The sequence below is a fragment of the Lolium rigidum genome, chromosome 5 (genome assembly GCF_022539505.1).
Source record: "Lolium rigidum isolate FL_2022 chromosome 5, APGP_CSIRO_Lrig_0.1, whole genome shotgun sequence".
Classification (NCBI taxonomy): domain Eukaryota; kingdom Viridiplantae; phylum Streptophyta; class Magnoliopsida; order Poales; family Poaceae; genus Lolium; species Lolium rigidum.
Genome location: NC_061512.1, coordinates 210,575,865 through 210,598,983, shown reverse-complemented (window position 1 = coordinate 210,598,983; position 23,119 = coordinate 210,575,865).

Genomic DNA, 23,119 nt, shown 5'->3' with positions numbered 1-23,119 from the left:
TGTACAGATTATCTATACCATTATCAATATAAGGCATATTGTAATATTAGAGACATCATTTATATAAATACCCTGATAAAGTTGAAACATGTTCTCATATGCATCCTTTTATCAACTGCACCTCTTATCCGATCTGAGTTGGAGAACCATGCAAATACAAAAAGATTATATATGAGATATCCATGCAAAAAGGAGATATTATAAGGAAACTGCTGGGCGTCCCCCGGGGGATCTGATTCCCCAGCCCCCGGGTTCCCAGCCGCCGGATCAACCATTTTGACGGTTAGATTTGCATGTAGCAAAAAAACATCACCGGCAGCAAAAAATCACCCCCGACAGCAAATGACTGAAGCAAAAAACGGTTCGTTCACAAAAGAAAATAAAAAATCTGGGCTCGCCGGAGACCTCGCCGGAGACCACGTAGCAAAAAAATGTGCTACTGTAGCAAAAATAAAAATCGTCGACGGCCATCGGTAGTAGCAACGGCCGCGGCCGCATGTAGCAACGACGTCGATCTGATGTAGCAACGGAGTCGGACCAGATGGCGGCCGCATGTAGCAACGGCGGCGGACTGATGTAGCAACGCCTGCGAACTGTTGTAGCAATGCCGGCGAACTGATGTAGCAAGGGCGCCGACCGCATGTAGCAAAGTCGGCGGGCTGATGTAGCAACGGCCGCGGCTGCATGTAGGAACGCCGGCGGGCTGATGTAGCAACGGCCGCGGCTGCATGTAGAAACGCTGGCGGCCCGATGTAGCAAGGACGGTGGGCCGATGTAGCAACGGCTACTGCTGCATGTAGCATCAACGCCATCGACCGACGATGGCCCTTGCAACATCAGTGGCGGTCGGTTGAAGCTCCAGCCGCAGCTCCTTGAGGAGAGCGCGGCCGCCACGACCTCGCGTGCGAGGGAGGGGCGTGCTCGCCGTGGTGACTGCCTCCTCCGCAGCCGTTCCTCCCTCCGCCGCATCACCGCTGCACTCTGCGGTGGGATCTGAAGGCAGAGGCGGGGACGGCGGATCCGCCGAGTAGACCATAGCCACAGCTCACAGGTGACGTCGTGGGCGCCCTGAATCGCCGCTACCAGTAGACTCTGTCTGCGGCGGCGAGAGGATGGGTGGGGCCTATGTGTACGTCAGATGGCGACGGATGCGCTCGGTGGGGAGAGGAGCGACGGAGGGGATTGGCGGGGGAGAGGAGAGGGGCGGGGCTCGACGAGGTACAGGAGCGGCGGCAGGGCTCAACAAGGGAGAGGAGCGGCGGCGGCGATGCTCCGTGGGTGAGAGGAGCAGCGCGCGGTCAGGAGCCGTCGGGTGAGACGATAAGTCTGAGATGAGTGGGCAGGAGCAGGACCGCAGGAGGAGTCGGGCGAGCCACACACATCCGCACGATGGAAGCCATCGCACGGCCAGTCACCAGGAGGTTGCAGCACGCGTGAGCCCCCGGGGATTCTAATCATTTTCCATATTATAACTATCTATGAGTCGTTGATAAATAATCGCTCACATACCTCTACATGTGTATATCTCAACCTGCCAATTTATACAGATTATTCACCGAACAATTAAAATAAGATGATCCCATGCACGCTTAGACGCAAGGTGTTGATGCTCAGCACCAACCGTTGTGAGAACCCCAGCTAATTAGCAAGCGCATCGGTGTAGAATAAAGCTCCATACCGACCATTATTCCATGAGTTCTTCTGAAGAAAACTGTAGTCCTTGAGCATCTCAATTGCTAGCATTCTTTTCACGGAACTTTCAAGTGCAAATGTACCTAGCTAGCTAGTCCAAATCTGTGCATAGAAAGCAATGCATTTGTCTAGCTTCTACCTGAAGCATTTCCTTTTCATGATTGAAACGATGTCGAGGATGGATCACATATTGGTGCCACCAATTCTGCCGATGGATATTAAGTGCAAAACTTGTGCTGGGACAGAGCCTGCTTTTTCGACCGATGCCATGTCTGATCACGCCCTCGTGCTAGCTAATTCATTAATGCACCCAGACTAATCATATGTCCCATTATTCCATGAGTTCTTCGATCTCAAGAAAACAGTAGTCCCTGGGCATCTCAATTGCTAGCATTCTTTTCAGGAAACTTTCAAGTGCAAATGTACCTAGCTAGCTAGTCCAAATCTGTGGATAGATCGCAATGCATTTTGTCTAGCTTCTACCTGAAGCACCCGTTTCATGATTGAAACGATGTCGATGATGGATCACACATTGGTGCCACTAATTCTGCCGATGGATATTAAGTGCCGAACTTGTGCTGGGACAGAGCCTGCTTTTTCGACCGATGCCATGTCTGATCACGCCCTCGTGCTAGCTAATTCATTAAGGCATCCAGAATAATCATATGTCCCATTATACATAAACCTTGTCAGTGATACGAAGAGCATATACACATTTTATATCCAAAATAATGTGTTCATCTCAGTTTCGTCGAAGCTACGAGTGGAAGCTGGCAGCTCGCGATCGCATCTTGAACTCTGACAACCAACAGCATCTCATCAGGGCTGGAATAATCTTCAATCTGTATAGGAGATCTTAGCCTTTGGGATGGGGAAAACCATTCATGTCTACTCGTGGCGACGCATGTCTTAGCGACACAGCCTGTGCTTGTTTGTACGCACGCAAATATTTTAAACCGAACACGACTGGGCACGAACGTCCAGTCGTGGGACTAGGATGTGCCACATAATGTCATATTGGATCGATCATCATTTATGTATTGATTGCATGGGAATGTAGCAGAAGAGTACTATAGAGACAACGATGGTTGATCTGTATGTTGGCACAGGATCAGGACCGGCTGGCCGCCCAGGAGAGTGACGGTGGTAGTGGTAACCTGATTAGTGACTTATCACGTCTCCAGCGCCCGGCTAATCCATTTCAAGCACAAAATATATTCGTTTTGTTTTATTTTGGTTGGCTCGTGGATAGAAGTGCAGTTCTATTCTTTTCTTTATCCGTTTCGGGCGGAGGCAAACCAGCGCGAGACCCATATGGTCCTCGTTGTACATTTGCTTATTTTTGACATCCGAAAGCGGCGTCTGAATATGTGCTCAGGTAGGTTGGATTGGTAACATGAAAGTAGTCTTTGAAGAGTCGATTGTGGTGAGCTTCTCGATTACGTTTGATATTACCCACGCGTGGCATCGTCAAGCCCCTGAATTGTGGCCTCCGCCTTTCGTTGTGCTAATGGATGAGGGTTGCCGAAGATATCATCAGTTCGGTATTACCGTCTGACTCATCGTCCAGCGATGTGTCGATATGATGCTCTTGTAGAAATACTCGATCAAGCTACTGAGGTCGATCTACGTATAACATGAGACAATGTTCATATAAAATTTAGTAGCCAATATCTATGTCGATACAAATCGCCGATAGGACGAGTTTTGTACCTCAGTTTTTGGCTAGGCAAATGACTGAATAGGTCATGGGTGTCGCTGTTTGGTGGGCTGGTCCAAGGTGATGGACGACAAAGTGGGCCTATGCAGGCGGCGGCATGTGTGCGTGCAAGGATGCCGACAACATGTCATTCATCCCGGGAGCTGCGGCCGAATCGGGTGGTACCGACAATGGCGAGGGACAGAGCACGCGACGGCATCGCGTTAGGGTTGTGACCCAAAAGGAGTGGCGCGTTTTGGGTGTCGAGCGGCTTGTGTGCCATTGCCATCCGGGAAAGAGAAGAGGGGGCGTCCGTAGGCGCGAGCACTGTCCGCCTCTACGCATTCCAAACCCATATTTAAAACGAAAATAGATAGTTCGACGCTCCTCAGTCTGTTTGCATTGGAAAGCTGGACTGGGGTTTTTGTGTCCTCTATCCGCACATACTGAAACGGGTGGCTGCTGAAGCTTCCACTCTATACCTACCTGTCTCGCGCTCCGTTTCTGTTAACCTGTCATGCACCAGAAAAAATAAGAGAGACGAGTGCCATGTACAAATGGCGGTTCACATGTGTTGGAATTGCGTGCGTCCTGCAAAGTTTGCCAACAGTTCCTACAGACCACAGAATTGGAGCCAAAATGTTTGATCCACGCATAGTCAAACTGAAGTGATCAGATCAGGTCAGTTGGTTGCACGGTTCATGTACAACCGATGGCTGCAGACCGGCCGGGGTACTAGTAGGCCATGAGAGGAGTGGAAGGCGAGGCAGAGACGTCATTGAAGACGCGGACACCGGACGGTTCATGTACGGCCGGTCGGCCGATTGGCCCATACGGCCATAAACCACGAACTCCCCAGCCGAGGGAGACGCGGACGGGGCAGCCAAAGGGACAGCCCGAGTACGCTTTTCTTTCGGTAGCGCGAGGCGGCGGTTAACGAGCGAGCGGTGCACGAATCCGGCGGGCCTCAGCGGTAGGAGTGCACCGTGCACGGCGGAGAGGTGCACGACCGAGGACCACCGTGGCGAGAGGAGGTGGGTCGCGCGCCGCTTTCTAGGGCACATGCGGCCGCGAGAACGTGTCACCCATGTGCCGCGCTCCTTGGTAGTTTGGCCTTTCCATCGTGGTTGTAGTCTTGTAGGTAGAGTTAACAATAGAGAAGAACCCGCCTATGGTTGGGTGGGTAAGAAGACAGTGCATCCCAAGCCATCCATTTTGGTATCTTATTAAAGCTGAAATATTGTGTATGCGTGTTTGCGTGAGCGTTTACGTTTGTACTGTTTTCGTAAAAAAAAAAAGTTAAGAATAGAGCGGTGACAAAACTGTATGGTGCCATATTTATTTTCATATTTTTTTTCATACATAAAAATGAATTCAAAAATCCTGAAAGCAGAAACAAAACCAGATACGAACTAAATACGGTGCAGAAACGGAGCGATGTACATGATTACCGTAACCAAGAGAAACTTTAAACCATGCAAAAAAAAAGATATCTCAAGCACTATCAAGCAATTAATAAACCTTTTTTCCTAATTTTACCATGTTGCTCGATTTGAGTCATAGCGAAAGTGGTACTATATAGGGTTGATGCATTAGAATCATGTGGGAACCTAATACCTAAGGATATCCTTAATGCTCATACATCCTAAGTGAGAAAACCCATCAAAAAGTAACCGTGTTGTTGGTTATTGTTTCTAAGTAGGATTTAGAGTCGGCCGAAACGTTGTCCTAGTGTATGGATGATGCATGTAAAATGCATACATGAAATTTGTAGTTTATTGTGTTAAAATCATTACTATTTTGCAACTTTATTATATTTACTAGTATTAACTTACTAATAGTTGCAAATAAAGGAGAAGTTCTTGTTTTACACTTTGTTGTGTAAGCAACACACAAATATAGAAGGAAACCGCTCATTATAGCGAAATTCGGAGTTTACTGGAATCTAACCTTGTAGAACAATTTTTAAGAATTTCCACTAAAACCCAAGACGGCATCCAATGGAAAAAAGTCAAAACATGAAAGCTGTTGGAATTTTTTTTGTCAATCATTCTAGGCATAAAATTCGTCCCAAACAATAAACCTAAAATCAAGCAAAATGAGAGCGGAGTCCAGAAGCAATTTTGGGTGTCCGAAAGATTGTGACGTGTTTTACTCCAACTCCTAAACCACGACTTTACGGGTCATAAAGGACATAGAGGAGTCCTAGAAGGATCTAGAAGTGCCCAAAAGCCCTTGGATTAAAAGGGAATCCATCGCATGGCCTAGATTGCATCTCCGCCTCTATATATTGAGGGGAAACCCTACTTTTGGAGAAACCCACCTATTGTGATGAAAATACTTTCTTCCTTGAGATACATGTTCCTACTTTACTCACTTGTTTAACTTGCTTGCAATAGTTCACTTGTAGTATTTGCTTCCAGTGATCTACCGTTTCCTAGATAGAAGTAAAACAACCTCACACACTCTAGTATTGCTTTGCACCAAAGGCATATACGTGGATTATAGGGCTTTGGAGAATAGATGGTTTACCTTCAGCTCCTCGTGAGTTCGACACTCAAATATACTTATCGAATTGTCCTAGTGTTGTTCCCTGCACTTGGGGATTATCAATGGACGAGGTTAGTAGTATTCCGACCTTAGCCAAAACCTGCCAGGATGTGTTCTATAATTCCCGAGGCTGGAACTCTACGTGACCATTGCTCAGAGGGTCCGTGCAACGCAGATAAAAATCATGTTAGGCAGATTTCTTGGAAGATTATAGAAGATTCATTTTGCTCCACCGGGGAAAAGGTTTTTCAGCACCATGTCCCCTAGCATTATTCACCACAAAAAGGTTTGAGATCTTCCCAACCCTTCCATGAATCTTGCATAATTTTTATGGAAGAAAGAGGAGACCCTGATCTACGGTTCCAACGAGACAAATTTGATTCCCCTTGATTTCCTCATAAATTTTGTTGCCCTTAGATTTTCGGGGAACTTATTAATAGGTCTTTGGACCACCTAATGACGATTACAGACACTAGCTCAGGCAAAAGGCACGCTGCCACCCCCCCCCCCCCTCCATCACAGGAGTCGTGCAATTCTGATCATAGTGGTTGTAGTAGAAAGACGAGAAACCGTCGTTCTAAGGTCTCATAGGACCATTGCACTAGAGCATCAACCATTGCCTAAAAATGAAAACTGTAGCTAAAAAAAGCCTAGTCTCAAAGCATACCAACAAACAGGAATACCGACCGCATCCCAGAAGATCCACCAGACACACAATTCAACACGCCCTCCACCTGCGCAAGGTGCACTGCTAGAACAAGGATAAGGCGGGGATGTCCTTATTCTGACTTTAAGAATGTCACCGCCACCTCACCATCCTGGAAAAAAAACATGAAAAGTCCTAAATCAAGAATTCTCGCAAGAGAGAGATTGGAGTTCGCCACACCTCTAAGGCCCAAAATGCCACCAGATGTGGGGCGGACAGGCGGCCACGTCGTCGGAGGGCACATATTCATCGATTCATCCGCCAGGTTGATATCTTTCATCTTTCACTAATCATGTAATGAAAGGCATTCGTTCTGTATACTGCGAACAATTATTTAAGTAATAACTATTTCGCTGGCTGGCGAGGTGGCACAATTACTACTGCAATGTTGTTTCAAACAAAATATGCAATGCCATGCCAAGCTGGAGAAGGGCACTAAGCGAGGAAAAATATTGGATGCAACTACAAAATTGTCAGCCACTTTATACGCTTATGATGTGATCAATCCTATCAGTTGATTTTCCCATTTTCGGAAACACATAATCAAAATTACAGAAATTCTCATCGTCTTCCTCCTCTTTATTGCCCTGCCACTTTCTACAGATTATTCACTGAACAAACAAATTAAGATGCGTGTCCATGCTTTATTTAATTAGGCGCAAGGTGCTGATGTTGTTTACCAACCGTTGTGAGAACCCCAGCTATTTGGCCAACGTCGTCAGAGTAGATAAGGCTCCACCAACGAAGCTTCCATGAGTTCTTCTGAAGAAACAGTATTCTTTGCATGAAACATTTACCTGCAAATGTACCTAGCGAGCAAGTTCAAATATGTAGATAGATCGTGGTAATGCATCTGTCTAGCTTCTACCTGAAGCATTTCCTTTTCATGATTGAAACGATGCCGCAAGAATTGAGTTCGAAACGTGTGCTGGGACACGACATTATTTGGGATCCCTATCGATGCCATGTCCGATCACGCGCTCATGCTAATTAATAAAAGCGCCCCACTAATGATACTTCCTAGCTAGCTCAATTATACATAATCTTGCCAGTGATACAAAGCATGTATATTATTACAGTATTAATATACACATTGGCTTTCTGTAGAATGTGTTCCATCTAAGTTTCGTCGAAGGAGAGAGCAGCCAGATGCTCGCGATCGCATCTTGAGCTCTGGCACTGAACACTATCTCATTCAGAAATCGAATACTGAGAGACTGAAGATCTCAGCCTTCGCGGCGGCATGGCGAAAACCATTCATGTCTACTCGTGGCGACGCATGCATGTCTTAGCAACACAGCCTGTGTGTGTATGTATATGCGAGTTCTTTAAGCCGAACACGACTGGGCACGAACGGATGTGCCGCATGATTCCGCGCTGCGGAGCTGGATATTCCTTTCCTGAATTGAAGATGACGATTTACATACATACATAATTCTGCAGAATATTATGAGTGTAGGCGCCAGTGTACAGTAGATCGACGATCATGTATTGCATATGGCGCCAGTGTAGGCTCCTCTCGCGTTGCTCCTCCAGGCGACCGAGAGGGGCAAACCCTAGCCGCCGCCACCTCGTCCATCCTCCCCCTCTCTCCCTTCTCGTCGCCCCCCGAGGTGCTGCCGGCCGAAGGCAGCGGCGCCGGTGAAGGGGGCGGCGGGGATTTGGCCCTTGGCTGCGGCCCCCGACGCCTAGCACAGCCGCATGGAAGGAAGGTGGCCGGGCTGGGCTTGCCAGGGCAGAGGCCGTTGCCCGGCGACGCTTTCCAGCCCCGACGCGTATCCCCCTTGGTCGGCGACTCCGGCAGTCGCTCCTCCGTCCGTGGCGGCGGGTGGCTCTCGGGATCTGACGGCTCGGTGGCGGCGGCCTTCGGTGCTGGAGGGGCTGCTGGTGGTGGTCTCGGCGGGGGCCCTGGACGCCGGAGCGGAGGCTCCGGATGGTGGCAGCGGTGCCGTCTTCTTTTCGGCGAGCGGTGACCCGTGGCCCTGGCCGTGTGGGCGGCAGGGTGGCGGCGAGATCTAGTCCAGGGTGTCATGGCGGTCGGTGAAAACTGAGCCTCGACCTCGGTCTTGGCGGATGATGGCGGCGTCGGTCAACGTCGTTACCTTGTCGAAGGCGTCATCTTTGCCCGTCTTGGCACTGCACTCGGCGAGTTGGGGATGCACGGCTGCCGGTGAAAACCGTGCTCCGACCTCGGTTGGCGGACGATGGCGACGTGTCGCGCCGCTACCTTCTTGAAGGCATCGTCGTCGCAGTCTGCGATCTCTCACTCGTGCTGCTCCGGGGGAAACCCTAGGTCCGGGTCTCCCGGATCGAACGATGGCGGCGCGCCCTGCGTCGTTCTACCTCTTGGGGCATCGTTTTTGGAGCAGCTGCTGGATGTTGGCGGATGTTGGTGGAGTGGTATTCATCTACCACATTGTTGGCGTTGAGTCTTGGTGGCATGGTGCTGCAGGGCATCGACGACGGATGCGGGGTGATGTATGCGTGCAGGATGGTGGAGCCGTCTGGCGTCATGGTGGCATCGACGGCAGGTCTTGCAAGGTTAATGCGATGATCTCTCTTGGAAATGGAGTCGAGGAAGACGTCGGTAGCAACTTCTATGGCGTGTGCGTTGGCGTGCGCGGAGAGTCTGCTTGACTGGATGTGCTTCTCACCTGCTATTGGGTGGTTTGGGAAGGCATTTGGTTTTTGGATGATGTGAGTTGGTGTATTGTCACCCCCTTCATCCCACTGTAGGTTTAGTGAGGTGGTTTCGAGGTTGATCCTTTGTATCGTTCTTGGAAGGTTTTGTGAATAATCTAATAAAAAACCCGTGTGCATCCTTTGGATGCAGAAGCTGGGGCGATATTTTCCCCATTTCGAAAAAAAAATATATTGCATATGCAAATGCAGCACAAGATTCCAAGTGTAGACGTGTAGCGGGCGAAAGCGACAGCTGATCTATATGTTGGCACGTGAACTGGACCGGCTAGCCGTGCGGTGGTAGCGAGTTAGTGTGCTACGAGTCGCCCTCTGTTTTTGTTAACTGCAAGGACATAAAGGACCACCTGCCTCAATAAATTGTCAAAAAGGACCACTTACAGATGAAATTGCTAAAAAACACCACCTTATAGTGGCGGCATGTCTTACCAGGCAATACGTGGCATTTGCCGCTGTAGCCTATGGCGGCAGGTCCTGCCGCTGTACCCTATGGCGGCACGTTAGTCCGATCCGCATCGCCGTCGCGATCATCGTCGTCGTTGTACTGCGCCTGGTGACGACGCGTCGACGCCTCCTGTCTTCGTGGACGAGCCGGCGGTGCAGCCGCGAAGGGAAAATCCCTGTCGCCCATGAAGTCCGCACTTCTTCTCCTATCCGTCTCCATCAACAGATACATACACCAACTCGGTGAGTCGATGGCATACGCCGGATCGGCGCGGAGGTCCGGCGGCAGGTACCGCCTCCTTCGCCGGATCTCCGCGCTCCGATCAGGCTCGCGCGCAGGGACTGGAGTGTGGTGACCCTGCATACCACTGCATGTTGTAGTATGCCAGTCGTTGATATAACATTCACGAAGTACCATTCCGCAAATATTACATCCCTCAGAGTAGTACAACAGAATATAGCAGGTCCATGACTCATTCATTTATTATTACAAGTATCATACACATATCGTCTTGGAGCTCCTCTTGGGTCCTAAGAGGGATACTCCTGAGTTCGAGGCGAACCCAACTTAACTTACAATATAGAAGTCTCATTAAGTTATACATTTATTTCAACGAGCAGCTAAGTACTAAGAGTTCGCACTGCTCGGCTACTACTACTATTTGGTGCATCTAGGCTTGATCTCCTCCGAAAGCCTCCCCGGTTCCGTAGACTATAAGGTAGTCTACCCTTCAACACCTCCTGAGAGGTCTGGTTCTTCATAGCCGATGATCTCGGCTCCTTCAGGGTTGTCGCAGTCCTCCAGACGGTTCAGACAATCTAAGCAAGGGATTTAAGAGTGGGATGAGTACGAGCGTACACAACAAGTTCATTATAGATAAGAGGTGTTTAACGCACTAGCTACGATATTAGACCAGAAAATCTAATACCAATGCAGGTTTTGATAAACATTTCTTCAAGAGGTTACTTTTATTTCAAAGAGCTATGTCCGGCAGCCTTCACCGGTTTACTAGAACTTCATGGAGCTCCTTTCCGGCCGCGTTCGCAGTTCCATATCCCGGAACAGGGAGTGACATGTCACGGTTCTTTACACTCTGCAGAGGTGTGTTGCTTTACCCATAAGAGATCTTAACCTTGGTGCCAACCGGGCAGCTTTCCCGTCCACACTTCCTTCGGTGTGAGGCCCGGTATAAGGTCTAGCCAATCACGTTCCTCCGCTACCTCGAACACCCACCCTTTGTTGCATGCCCCGACCCTAGGTCCTCGCCGGTCCCATTATTCCCATAGATTTCAGGGTGGACCCCGACCACGACGAAAGTCTGGGATCGAACCAAACTCCTTCGCCGGTAGCTGCAACCCATCATAGACCGCAATACCGTGGGGACTTAGGACTCCCCAGCCTCACCATCTTGCTCCTTCGGGCGACAAGTGTACTACGGACAATGCCGTGGGGACTTAGGACTCCCCAGCCTCACCAGGCTTGCCCCTTGGATTACAAGTGTACTACGGTAAAGCGCGTCCGTTGATGAACGAGAGGTGGAAACACTTTTGACTACTCCGTCCCACTCCGGATCTTATGGTTAACACGGGTATTACGGCACAAGAATCACTGGCGACATTTGTTGTTTAATCCTAGATGGATATAACCCTTGCAATGGAACCTCCACCATATCAACACAATCCATGGTTCCATTGCCAACCACATAGTCATATTCATAGTTATGAAAATAGTGGTTTTGATTTTTATGCGATAGTGATAATCATAGTACTTTGCAAGTAATTTGATAGAAATACTCAAATGACATGAGCAAGTGATGAACTTGCGTGAACACCGCAAAGTTTTGCGGTTGGATGGTGTGGACTGACCCTTGTCCTCTCGTTTCTGAAAAATAGCATCATTGTCCGATAAGGGCAATGGTTAAAGAAGCAATTATGCATGATTCCAGTTTTAGGGTTTGTTCCCCCTTCCGATGACATTATTATTTCATGTAAGAGGTTAATACTAAGATAGATTTGGAGATACTCTATTAAAAGTAAAATTACAACCTTGAAATGTTGTCAAGGTGTTTTTAAAGTCCAATTGCATTAATGGACTTATTTTATTTATTGAAAATAATATGTGTGATTTAAATCATTATTTAAATCATCAAATTAAGACTTATTCTTAATTATCTTCAAAAATTCTCTTTGATATTTTATTTGGATAGAGAATTTTATGCTGATTGATTTTCATATTTTTAATTATTTTTTTAGAGCTCTTATCAATTTTCTATTTAATTTCAAAGTTTCTGGTTTTAAATGAAATTGTGAAATGTCTATATTGCCCCTGGGCCCACCTGTCAGGGTGGCCCAGCGGGTTAACCCTAACCCGAGCCACTCGGGCTCGGTCGGTCGCACCGACCCCTTTCTTCCCCACGCGCTCGCGAACCCTAACCTCCCTTTCTCTCTCGCGACGCCGTGGTCGCCGCCGCCTTCACCGAAATTTTTCCGGCCGCCACCGGCCATCCCCGCCGGCGAGATGGGTATCAATCGAACCGCCGTTCGACGGCGCTTCGATTGATCCGCGTCGATCTGCCTTTCCTCGCCGCTGTTGTTCTTCCCTGTAACACCCCAAATTTCAATAAAAAGAAAGTTAGAGAATTCCAGAAAGCAAAATTTCAAACCAACAAAAACTTTTTAATTTGCATATAGGACCATGCATAGGATTTGTGCATTTGATTGATATGCCATGATGATTGCTATTACTTGTATTTGAGATGCTCTAAAACCCTAATGTGATCATAGGAAGATCACCAACCAAATAAATCAAAGAGGAAGAAATTCCACTAATTGAAAAACCCTAAAAACCCTCACATATGCCCTATGGCATTTTTATAAAATTTGACCCTAGACCTATTTGGTTTTCACCATTAGTTGAATAATGTTATTAAACACTTATTACAACTTTTGGAATCAAAGAATCACAATTCAAATGAAATTCAAACCCAAAACTAGCTCACATATGATAATGGTCAAATTGGACAATTATAGTCTGATCACCACTTTGAGCCCTTGCCATTCAATTTTCCCAAACCAACTCTTGCTAACTCTTTGCACCATTTCAAAGTCAACATCAAGGTGAACAACTTTGGTGAAGATCATCATGCCAAAATCATCTTTGATCATGAGCAAGGCTCATCCAAAGTCACAACTTTTTCACATATGCAACATTCTCCACTTAGCCATTTTTGCCAATTCTTGATTTCTAATTTTTCCACCACCACCTCAAATCACCTCTGGTCAAATACAACTTATCCAAACACTTACTTTTCAAGTACATTCACCATTTGAATATTTTCAAATTTGGATATTTTTGCAAATTACAAATTCGGGCACTATTTGCAACTATTGCAAATAGTGATCTATTACACCTAAACTCCCCTAACCTACACCATTGTGTCCCCTGGTCCCCTCTAACCCTAAATGGAGCATAGTAATGCTAAGGGAGAGAGAGAGCAAGCTAGGGCATGGCCATGCCGGCCATGCCACACACATGTCGAGCTCTCCCCCTCCCCTCTTCTTCCCTGGCCGTGGCCACCTTGCCAAACCGCACCAGCACACCACCCTAGCGCCGCCTACACTCGCCATTGTCGAGCTCGAGCACGACACACGCCGGACGACGCGCGCCCTGGACGCGCTCACCATGCCGGTGACGTCGCGCGTGGACATGCGCGCGGACGTCACAGTACACGCGCCGCGCCACCACCTCGCTCTCGCCCTGGACCCGTTCTCGACGCCTTGAGCATCCACGCGCCACCTGGACACCGCCAGACAACGCCTCGACCACGACCCGCACCCACCGCCACCGGAGAAGGAGACCCTGCTCCGCCGCGGGCGCGACAGACCTGGAAGCAATGCGACACAACCAGGCCCTCCCCAACCAAGCTGTCGCCGCCATTCGCCTCGCCTGGACACGTAGAACCCCTCTGCACCCTCGCCTAGCTCGATAGCTCGCCGGAGAAGCCGCGCCATGGTCGCCCGCATCACTGCCCCGCAACCCTCATGCGATTCTATAAATAGGGAGTTCCCTGGACAGAACCAAGCACACCATCTCACTCCCCACCTCTCACTGCTTCTCAACCACCACTCCACCCATCGAATCATCGCCGGAGCTGCTCCAATTTGAAGATCGATGCCGCCAGTACCCGGAGGTCGCCGCCGTCGATTGGAGCTGTTCCAGGAGGAGCCACCGGTACCAGGAGCTCCGCCGTCGTCCACAACTTCACCACGCACACTGCCATCCCTCGCTGGAGCACTGGTTAGCCCACCGACCCCCTACTGCCGCCGCCGCATCGTCTGGTTCTCGTCGGCGACGACGATGAACCACGGCCGTTCGATCTGATTCTAATCCTACGCCCCACATTGAAACTTACCGCTTCGGCGTTTAACCCTCGCTGACAGGCGGGACCCATTGTCAGGCAGCCCGTGCGGCACTGGACCGTGGCTGGGATGGCCTTGGGCCGTTTTTAAACCTTTGGGCCCAGCTAGCTTTTCCCGCCGGCCTTTTTAATTCAAACTGGGTTTAATTAATTCAAATAATTTTGAATACTGCTGCCACTTTGAAATTCAATAGATTTAAATTGGCTAAACCAAATTTGATGAACTTTATATGGTTGGAAAGCTAGAGAAATTATCTACAACATGCCACTGGTCCCATGACCAGATTCTTTGTAGAATTAATGTGATAAAAATAACAAGGCAGGGACTTTTCCGTATTCAAATAAATCTTAAAAATCAACCAAAATAGATATTAAGTTAATTCCAACTCTAATAGCTCACATTTGACTTACACTAATTGTTTCTGCAATCAAATGGTGTGGTCACTTTGCATGATCATGCCCTAGTTTAATTAATGGATCATTTGACTAGTTTAACTAGTTGATATTGTCCAAAACTATTAAAGTAAATTATGTGGAGTCTTATACTTCATTTAAACTTGTCTCACATGAATTCATGGGATGTTTGGACCCCTGGTTCCAAACTCTCTTATATGAATTACTTGAGATTTAAATCATATGTAGTGATATTAAATGATATGAGGTGATCTACCTCATTTAAATCATTTTCCCAAATGATGATGATGAACATTTGACTTAGGTCAATATGAGTTCATATATGATTGTTTGAGAAATTAAATCTTAAGAAGATTTCAATGAGAGGAAATTATTTCTCAAGAACCCTATGGAAACTATCATTTACATATTAAATACAAAGAAGTGAATTCTAGATTTAAACCACACAACCCATGCACCCTAGTTAATTTATTGGTGTGCATAGAATAGTTTGTGTGTTATATGTGATGTATGGAATAGCCATTGAATTAGTGACTAATTATACTCGTATTCAAATTTAGACGGTAGCACCGGAGAGTACGCCGAAGAAGAAGGTTGCTACCAGGAGGAGGAGGAGGAACAGTTTGAGAACTACCAAGGCAAGCTAATATTCTTGCAAAGTGCAAAGCCCATTGGGGCAAGGCACCATGATTCTTATCTTATCTTACATAAGCCTATCCCAAGTTTTTACCTTACAAGTCTTTACTTGTTTTCTCAATGAGTTACTTTTATAGTTAACCTTGGTCAAAGTACAAGTTGGTTATTAGAGTAGTGAAGTTAGTCTCTTCCAAGCTAAGCAAGATAGCACCCCTCATGATTTAGAGCTAGTGCTAATGAAATAAAACTTGACTACTCTAGATGGGAACAATGTGATTTTGAAATGAATTTGAAACCTTGGAATGAAGATGCATTCCATTGAATGATTTTTGAAGGTGAATATGACCAAGAGAAGATGGTGATTTTTGATAAACAATGATGTTGGTTTGAATGCGATACCTTTCCAATTATTAAGTACCCCCACAATACCTGATTATGGGTAGGGCTTAACTGGAAGTTTATGCGTCTTAGTATGGGTTCCTCTCGAACACACGTCATAGGGGTTACGCTTGAGGCTGCCTCCGTTGTTGAGAAATGATGTGAAATTGAGGTGAATTGTACGGCCAAGCCCTGTGTAGTTCCCAGGTTGACAGTTGGTCTTCACTGGGAGGCCAAGCTCATGGGGAGAGGTGCTCATACTAGGATTTGTAAGTGAAAGGTTATGGTTGATGATCCGCGTCATCGTGTTACGATGATTCGGGGTAATCCCGACGGATGAAATCAAATGTTGTGGCACAAGTGTGCAACCTCTACGAGTGTAAACCTATTCGAATAGCCGCGTCCACGGTTACGGACGGTTGGAAAGGCCATACGAGTTTCCGATGTCATATCTTTGAAAATGATGTTGAAAGATGATGGTGAAATGACTTGTGGTGAATTGAATTGAAATCACCACTTGAAAGGTGGGAATGACACTAATGTTCCCACTTGAGTTAGTTAGCACTTGAATAAGCTTTTCTCAAACTTTGTGAACTAAAACTAGCTTTATGCAAATAAACTAGAGCTTAGCAAACCATACTAGAAATGTCTAGCACTTACATTAGTATTAGTTTGCGAGTACTTAAAGTACTCACGGCTTTGTCCCTGGCTATTCAAATGGCCAGAGTATGAAGATGAACAAGGAGATGACCAGCAGGACGCCTACGACAACTAAGCGCCTTCCGACGTCAAGCGTTGGCCTGTGGACTAGAGAGTCCTTGTATCTTACGCTTCCGCTATGTTGAACTATGAACTTGTGTTTGTTCGTTGATCGATAGATCAACTATTCGTGTAATATGGATCATGTGATTCCAAATTTGTAAGACTTATGGTTTGTAATGAATAATGACTGTGATACTTAACTATTATGCCTCGCAACAACAATATTCCTGGGATTGCGATGTATGACATAATAGACATTCGGACTTAAAAATCCGGGTGTTGACAAGTTGGTATCAGAGCCATTGTTTGACCTTAGAAGACCTTAGTTAGAATGGGCGTTCTGAAAAACTTAACTTTGAAATCAAAATGAAAGAAAATATTTGTGAAAATTTACTACACTCTTGTCTTTGAGACTTTGCCAAAATTTGATGAATCATGTTTTATCTTATTTGAATCAACTTAAAATTTTGCCACACTTTGCACTCTCTAACTTACTCATCCAATTCTCTTTCAGATGGAGCCGAATGAACCCATCAACACCAAGTTCTACCAGCTTGGGAACGGAGGGAGCTTGATCTTCGAGCACGACCTCAACGCCGTCTCTGACTTCCTTGGGCGCCCACACCCTGAGTTTCACGGGGTTCAGCTGGACGACACGCCCGGAGGAGAGTTGCAGTGGGTGATCACTACCGACTTGAATGGCAAGATGGAGCCTCCCACCTCGGAGAGGATCCTCTTCTCCTTCTGCGAGAGCAACTGGCTCAACGGACTCGCACGTGGCCTTCAGGAGGCACTTGCGCGCCTCTGTGGACAGAACGTGGTGCGCATCCTCGCCTCTCGCTACGCCCACCTTGTGAGGCGTGATGCTGCGGGAGTGCCCATGGAGTTGCAGCCGCACCCGGAGTTGAGGCACCATGCTGAGCATCTGGACTTCATGCTCTACCAGACTCAGAGGGACCTCGACGCCACTCGCGCTTACGCGAACCAGACCCATGCTCATATCACCGAGCAGGGTGAGGCGATCAAGCTACTCAACAACGACCGCAAGAGCCTTCGCCAGCAGCGTGCCAAGAAGGACGCTACGATTCGTCGCCTTCGCGCCCGGATCGCGTCACTTGAGGCCACTGTCAAGGCCCGGGAGGATCAGATTCGTCAGCCGGAGGATGACGACGGAGGCATCGACATTCAGGGAGGAGACGCCTTCCGAGCGACGACAACGACTTTGAGGAGGACGAGAACACCGAGGAGGAGGACTACGAGTTCCTGGAGGCAGGACCCGACGACTACGTCCCGATCGATGTCGAGGATGAGGAGTAGTTGCACTAGTCTCACTTTTGTAGGTGTGAGTTGTATCCCGTCCCTTGTATCGTAGCATGAGAATGGTTCTTAAAACCATTGGAGGATGTGTGTGTTAGCTTGTACTATGTGTTTGAATGAATGAATGAATGTTATGTTTGTCATGAAAAGATTACAAGTTTTCAAATGTTTTTCAAACTTAACCAAAATGAACCATAGAATGTTCCCTCTTATCTCATGATCTTCTATATCTTCAGATGGCCCCTCCAAATCGCACCAACGACGCGATGCTGCAACTGCTGCAAACCATGCTTGCCGACCGGGAAACCGAAAGAGCCGAACGCCAAGCCAACCTCATCGCCTTGCAGAACATCGCCAACCAAGGCCATGGAAATCATGACCACCCCGGATCCAAACTCAAGAACTTTCAAAACACCAATCCCCCGGTGTTTAGCAAGACCGAAGAACCCCTCGACGCCGACGATTGGCTCCAGACTATGGAGAACAATCTGGAGGTAGCCGGAGTGGAAGCCAACGAGAAAGTCTTGTTCGCCACCCACTATCTCGCTGGACCAGCCCGTGCTTGGTGGACAAGCACCCGTGCCATGAACGGAGGTCAATTCATGACCTGGGAGGATTTCAAACTCAAGTTCAGCAAGTACCATGTACCCCCGGGTCTTATCAAGAAGATGAGGGATGAATTCCGTGAGCTGAAACAAGGTCGCATGACGGTGGTTGAATACCGCGACAAGTTTCTCACACTGTCGAGGTATGCCCCTGATGAGACCGACACCGTTGAGAAGAGGAAGGAGAGATTCCTGAACGGACTGCATGATGAGATGCAGACTGTCCTCGTCAACATCCCCTTCGCCGACCTCGAAGCCCTTGTTGACTCCGCCATCCAGATGGAGGGCAAGTTGAACCAAGCCAATGAGAACCGCAAGCGCCGCATGGCGAATCAGAGTGGATCAAGCCACCCCCAGAAGTTTCGCCCTAGCTCAAGCGGAGGTTTCACTCCGAGAAACAACAAACCCCAGATGCAGAACCCTCGCCCCGGTTATCAGAACCGGAGTGGAGGAAACTCCAAGCCAGGAGGCTACAACAACAACAACAACTACAACCGCGCTCCACCCCGAGCCCCTAACAACAACAACAACAACACCAACACCGCTCCCAGAACCGGAAGCAATGCCGTTCCCGTTGCGAACAAGCAGGACAAGACCACTATCACTTGTTATGAGTGTGGTGTAGTGGGGCACTACTCCAACGAGTGTCCCAAGCGTCTTGCCAAGCTCGCCGGGAACACCGCCGCACCTCGCTCAGCAGCAACGCCATGTCTCCACCGGCAAGAAGTTCGCCCCCAACAACCCCAATAACCGCAACGGCCGCCTCTACCACATGAACGCCGAAGAAGCCCAGGAAGCACCCGATGTTGTACTGGGTATGTTTTCTGTCAACCACATCCCTGCCAGAGTGTTGTTTGATTCCGGAGCATCTCATTCTTTTGTCACCGAAGACTTTGCATCAACAAGTAAAATTCAACCCCTCAGCTTGAAGCATGTTATGATAGTTCAAATCCCCGGATCAACCACCAAAGCCAGAAAATTTTGCAAAAATGTACCAATCAAAATCCATGATGTAGATTTCTATGCCAATCTCATCATTCTTGGAACCAAAGGTTTGGAAGTTGTCCTAGGAATGGACTGGATGTCAAAACACAATGGATTGATAGACTGTGCCAAGAAAGCCATAACCATGACTAGCAGCACCGGTATCGTAGTAGAGCACGTCTCTGAAAAACTACCCAGAAAATTTACCTGCAACCAAAGTGTATCCAAGCCAACTCTGGATCAAATCGGGGTCGTTTGTCACTACCCCGATGTGTTTCCGGATGATCTACCCGGTATGCCCCCGGATCGGGATATTGAGTTTATCATCGAGTTAATCCCCGGAACTGGACCCATAGCCCAGAGAGCCTACAGCATGAACGCAACCGAGCTTGTGGAGCTAAAGAAGCAGATAGATGATATGTTGGCCAAAGGTCTGATTAGACCAAGTGCATCCCCCTGGAGATCACCCGTCTTGTTTGTGGACAAGAAGGATGGTGCAAATCATTTATGTACGGATTATCGTAAGCTTAACGATGTTACCATCAAAAACAAATACCCCCTACCCAAGATAGAAGACTTGTTCGATCAACTCACTGGATCCAGAGTTTTCTCCAAGATAGATCTTAGAACTGGATACCACCAACTGAAGATCCGAGCCACCGACATTCCAAAAACTGCCTTTACCATCAGATATGGGTTGTATGAGTACAACGTCATGTCGTTTGGACTGACCAATGCCCCCGCTTACTTCATGAATCTCATGAATAAGATCTTCATGAACTTTTTGGACAAGTTTGTCGTTGTTTTCATCGACGACATCCTAGTCTACTCCAAGTCCGAAGAGGAACATGAACAGCATTTGGAGATTGTCCTAGAAACCCTTAGACAAAGCACAAGTTATATGCCAAGTTTAGCAAGTGTGAGTTTTGGCTGGAAGAAGTTGGATTCCTGGGACACATCTTGTCTGCAGGAGGAATTGCCGTAGATCCCGCCAAGATCAAAACTGTTATGGAATGGCAAGCCCCAACCACCCAAACCGAGGTCCGCGCTTTTCTTGGATTAGCCGGATACTACCGCAGATTTGTAGAAGGTTTTTCGAGCATCGCTCGACCAATGACCCGACTGCTGAAAAAGGACAGGAAGTTTGAGTGGACCGACAAATGCGAAGAGAGCTTTCAACAGCTCAAGAGTAGACTGACAACAGCCCCAATCCTGATCATGCCAGATATCGCAAAGCCCTTTGACGTATATTGCGACGCCTCCAAGACTCGGACTTGGATGCGTGCTTATGCAAGAAGGCAAGGTTGTATCCTACCTTTCAAGACAGCTCAAGCAACATGAACGAACTACCCAACCCATGACCTCGGGCTTGCAGCCGTGGTCTTAGCCTTGAAAGTTTGGCGTCATTACCTCATGGGTAATCGATGCGAGATCTACTCCGACCACAAAAGCCTCAAATATATATTCACCCAGAAGGAGCTAAACATGAGACAACGCCGATGGATCGAATTGATCAAAGATTACGACATGGAGATTCACTACCATCCCGGCAAGGCCAATGTGGTAGCGGATGCTTTGAGTCGACTGCCGTGTCAGTTGAACTCCATGCTCGCAACTGAACAGCCCAGCTTGCACCAAGAGTTTGAACAGTTCAGACTTGAACTTGTTAGTGAAGGATTCCTAGCCAGCATAGAACTGCAACCCACCTTGGTTGGTCAAATCAAGGAAGCCCAGAAAGACAACGCTAGCATTGACGGAATCAAGAAACAGATAGCCGCAGAAAAGCCCCTGGATTCACCGTAGACGAAGCCGGAGTTCTTTGGTACAAAGAACGTCTCTGCGTACCATCGGACTCGACTTGAAACAAGTCATCCTGCAAGAAGCCCATGACACCCTTTATTCAATCCACCCCGGAGGTACCAAGATGTACCAGGACTCGAAAGAACAATTTTGGTGGCACGGAATGAAGAGAGAGATCGGTAGCTATATCGCCAAGTGTGACATCCGTCGGAGAGTCAAGGCAGAACATCGGCGACCCGCCGGATCGTTACTGACCACTTCAGATTCCGGAATGGAAATGGGACTCCGTAGGAATGGACTTTATCACCGGATCGCCCAAATCCAAGCAAAGGCAATGATTCAATATGGGTAGTTGTCGATAGATTGACCAAAGTCGCCCATTTCATCGCCGTCAAAACCACCTATCAAGGCCCAAAGTTAGCTGAACTTTACATCTCCGAATAGTCGCCCTGCACGGAACCCCCAAATCGATAGTGTCGATAGAGGATCACGAGCTCACCTCAAGGTTCCGGCAGAAAGTGCATGAAGGACTAGGCACTCGCCTAAATTTCAAGCACCGCCTATCACCCTCAGACCGACGGACAAACCGAGAGAGTAAACCAGATACTGGAAGACATGCTTAGAGCATGCGTACTGGAATACGGATCCAAGTGGGAAGACTGCCTACCCTACGCAGAATTCTCTTACAACAATAGCTACCAAGCCAGCCTACAGATGGCCCCCTTTGAAGCCTTGTACGGAAGGAAATGCCGTACCCCCCTGAACTGGTCGGAAGTCGGAGAGAGCCAAGTTTTTGGCCCAGATGTTCTTCGTGAAGCCAAAGAGAAAGTGCACAAGATCCGAGAGTACCTCAAGACGGTGCAATCGAGACAGAAGAGCTACGCCGACAAGAGACGTCGGGAGATGACCTTCGAGATCGGAGACTTCGTCTATCTCAAGGTATCCCCCTTGAAAGGAATGCAGAGATTCCAACTAAAAGGAAAGCTTGCACCCCGATATGTCGGACCTTTCAAAGTCCTCAGCCGCCGAGGTGAAGTATCCTATCAACTGGAGTTGCCCGAAGAGATGTCGGCTGTGCACGACGTGTTTCACATCTCACTCCTCCGGAAGTGCCTTGAAGTCCCGGAGAAGACCGAAGTGTTCAAGAACATCGATCACCGATCGGTGGATATCAACAAGGACCTGACTTACCGCGAAGTGCCGATTCGCATCCTGAAGGAAGCTTACCGAACCACCCGCACCCGAAGCATCAAGTTTCTGAAGATCCAATGGAGCAACCATACCGAGGATGAAGCCACATGGGAACGCGAAGACTTCATGAAGAAGGAGTACCCGCATCTCTTTAGTACCTAACTTTCTTTTCGATCTCGGGACGAGATCTTTTGTAAGGGGGAAGGGTTTGTAACACCCAAAATTTCAATAAAAAGAAAGTTAGAGAATTCCAGAAAGCAAAATTTCAAACCAACAAAAACTTTTTAATTTGCATATAGTACCATGCATAGGATTTGTGCATTTGATTGATATGCCATGATGATTGCTATTACTTGTATTTGAGATGCTCTAAAATCCTAATGTGATCATAGGAAGATCACCAACCAAATAAATCAAAGAGGAAGAAATTCCACTAATTGAAAAACCCTAAAAACCCTCACATATGCCCTATGGCATTTTTATAAATTTTGACCCTAGACCTATTTGGTTTTCACCATTAGTTGAATAATGTTATTAAACACTTATTACAACTTTTGGAATCAAAGAATCACAATTCAAATGAAATTCAAACCCAAAACTAGCTCACATATGATAATGGTCAAATTGGACAATTATAGTCTGATCACCACTTTGAGCCCTTGCCATTCAATTTTCCCAAACCAACTCTTGCTAACTCTTTGCACCATTTCAAAGTCAACATCAAGGTGAACAACTTTGGTGAAGATCATCATGCCAAAATCATCTTTGATCATGAGCAAGGCTCATCCAAAGTCACAACTTTTTCACATATGCAACATTCTCC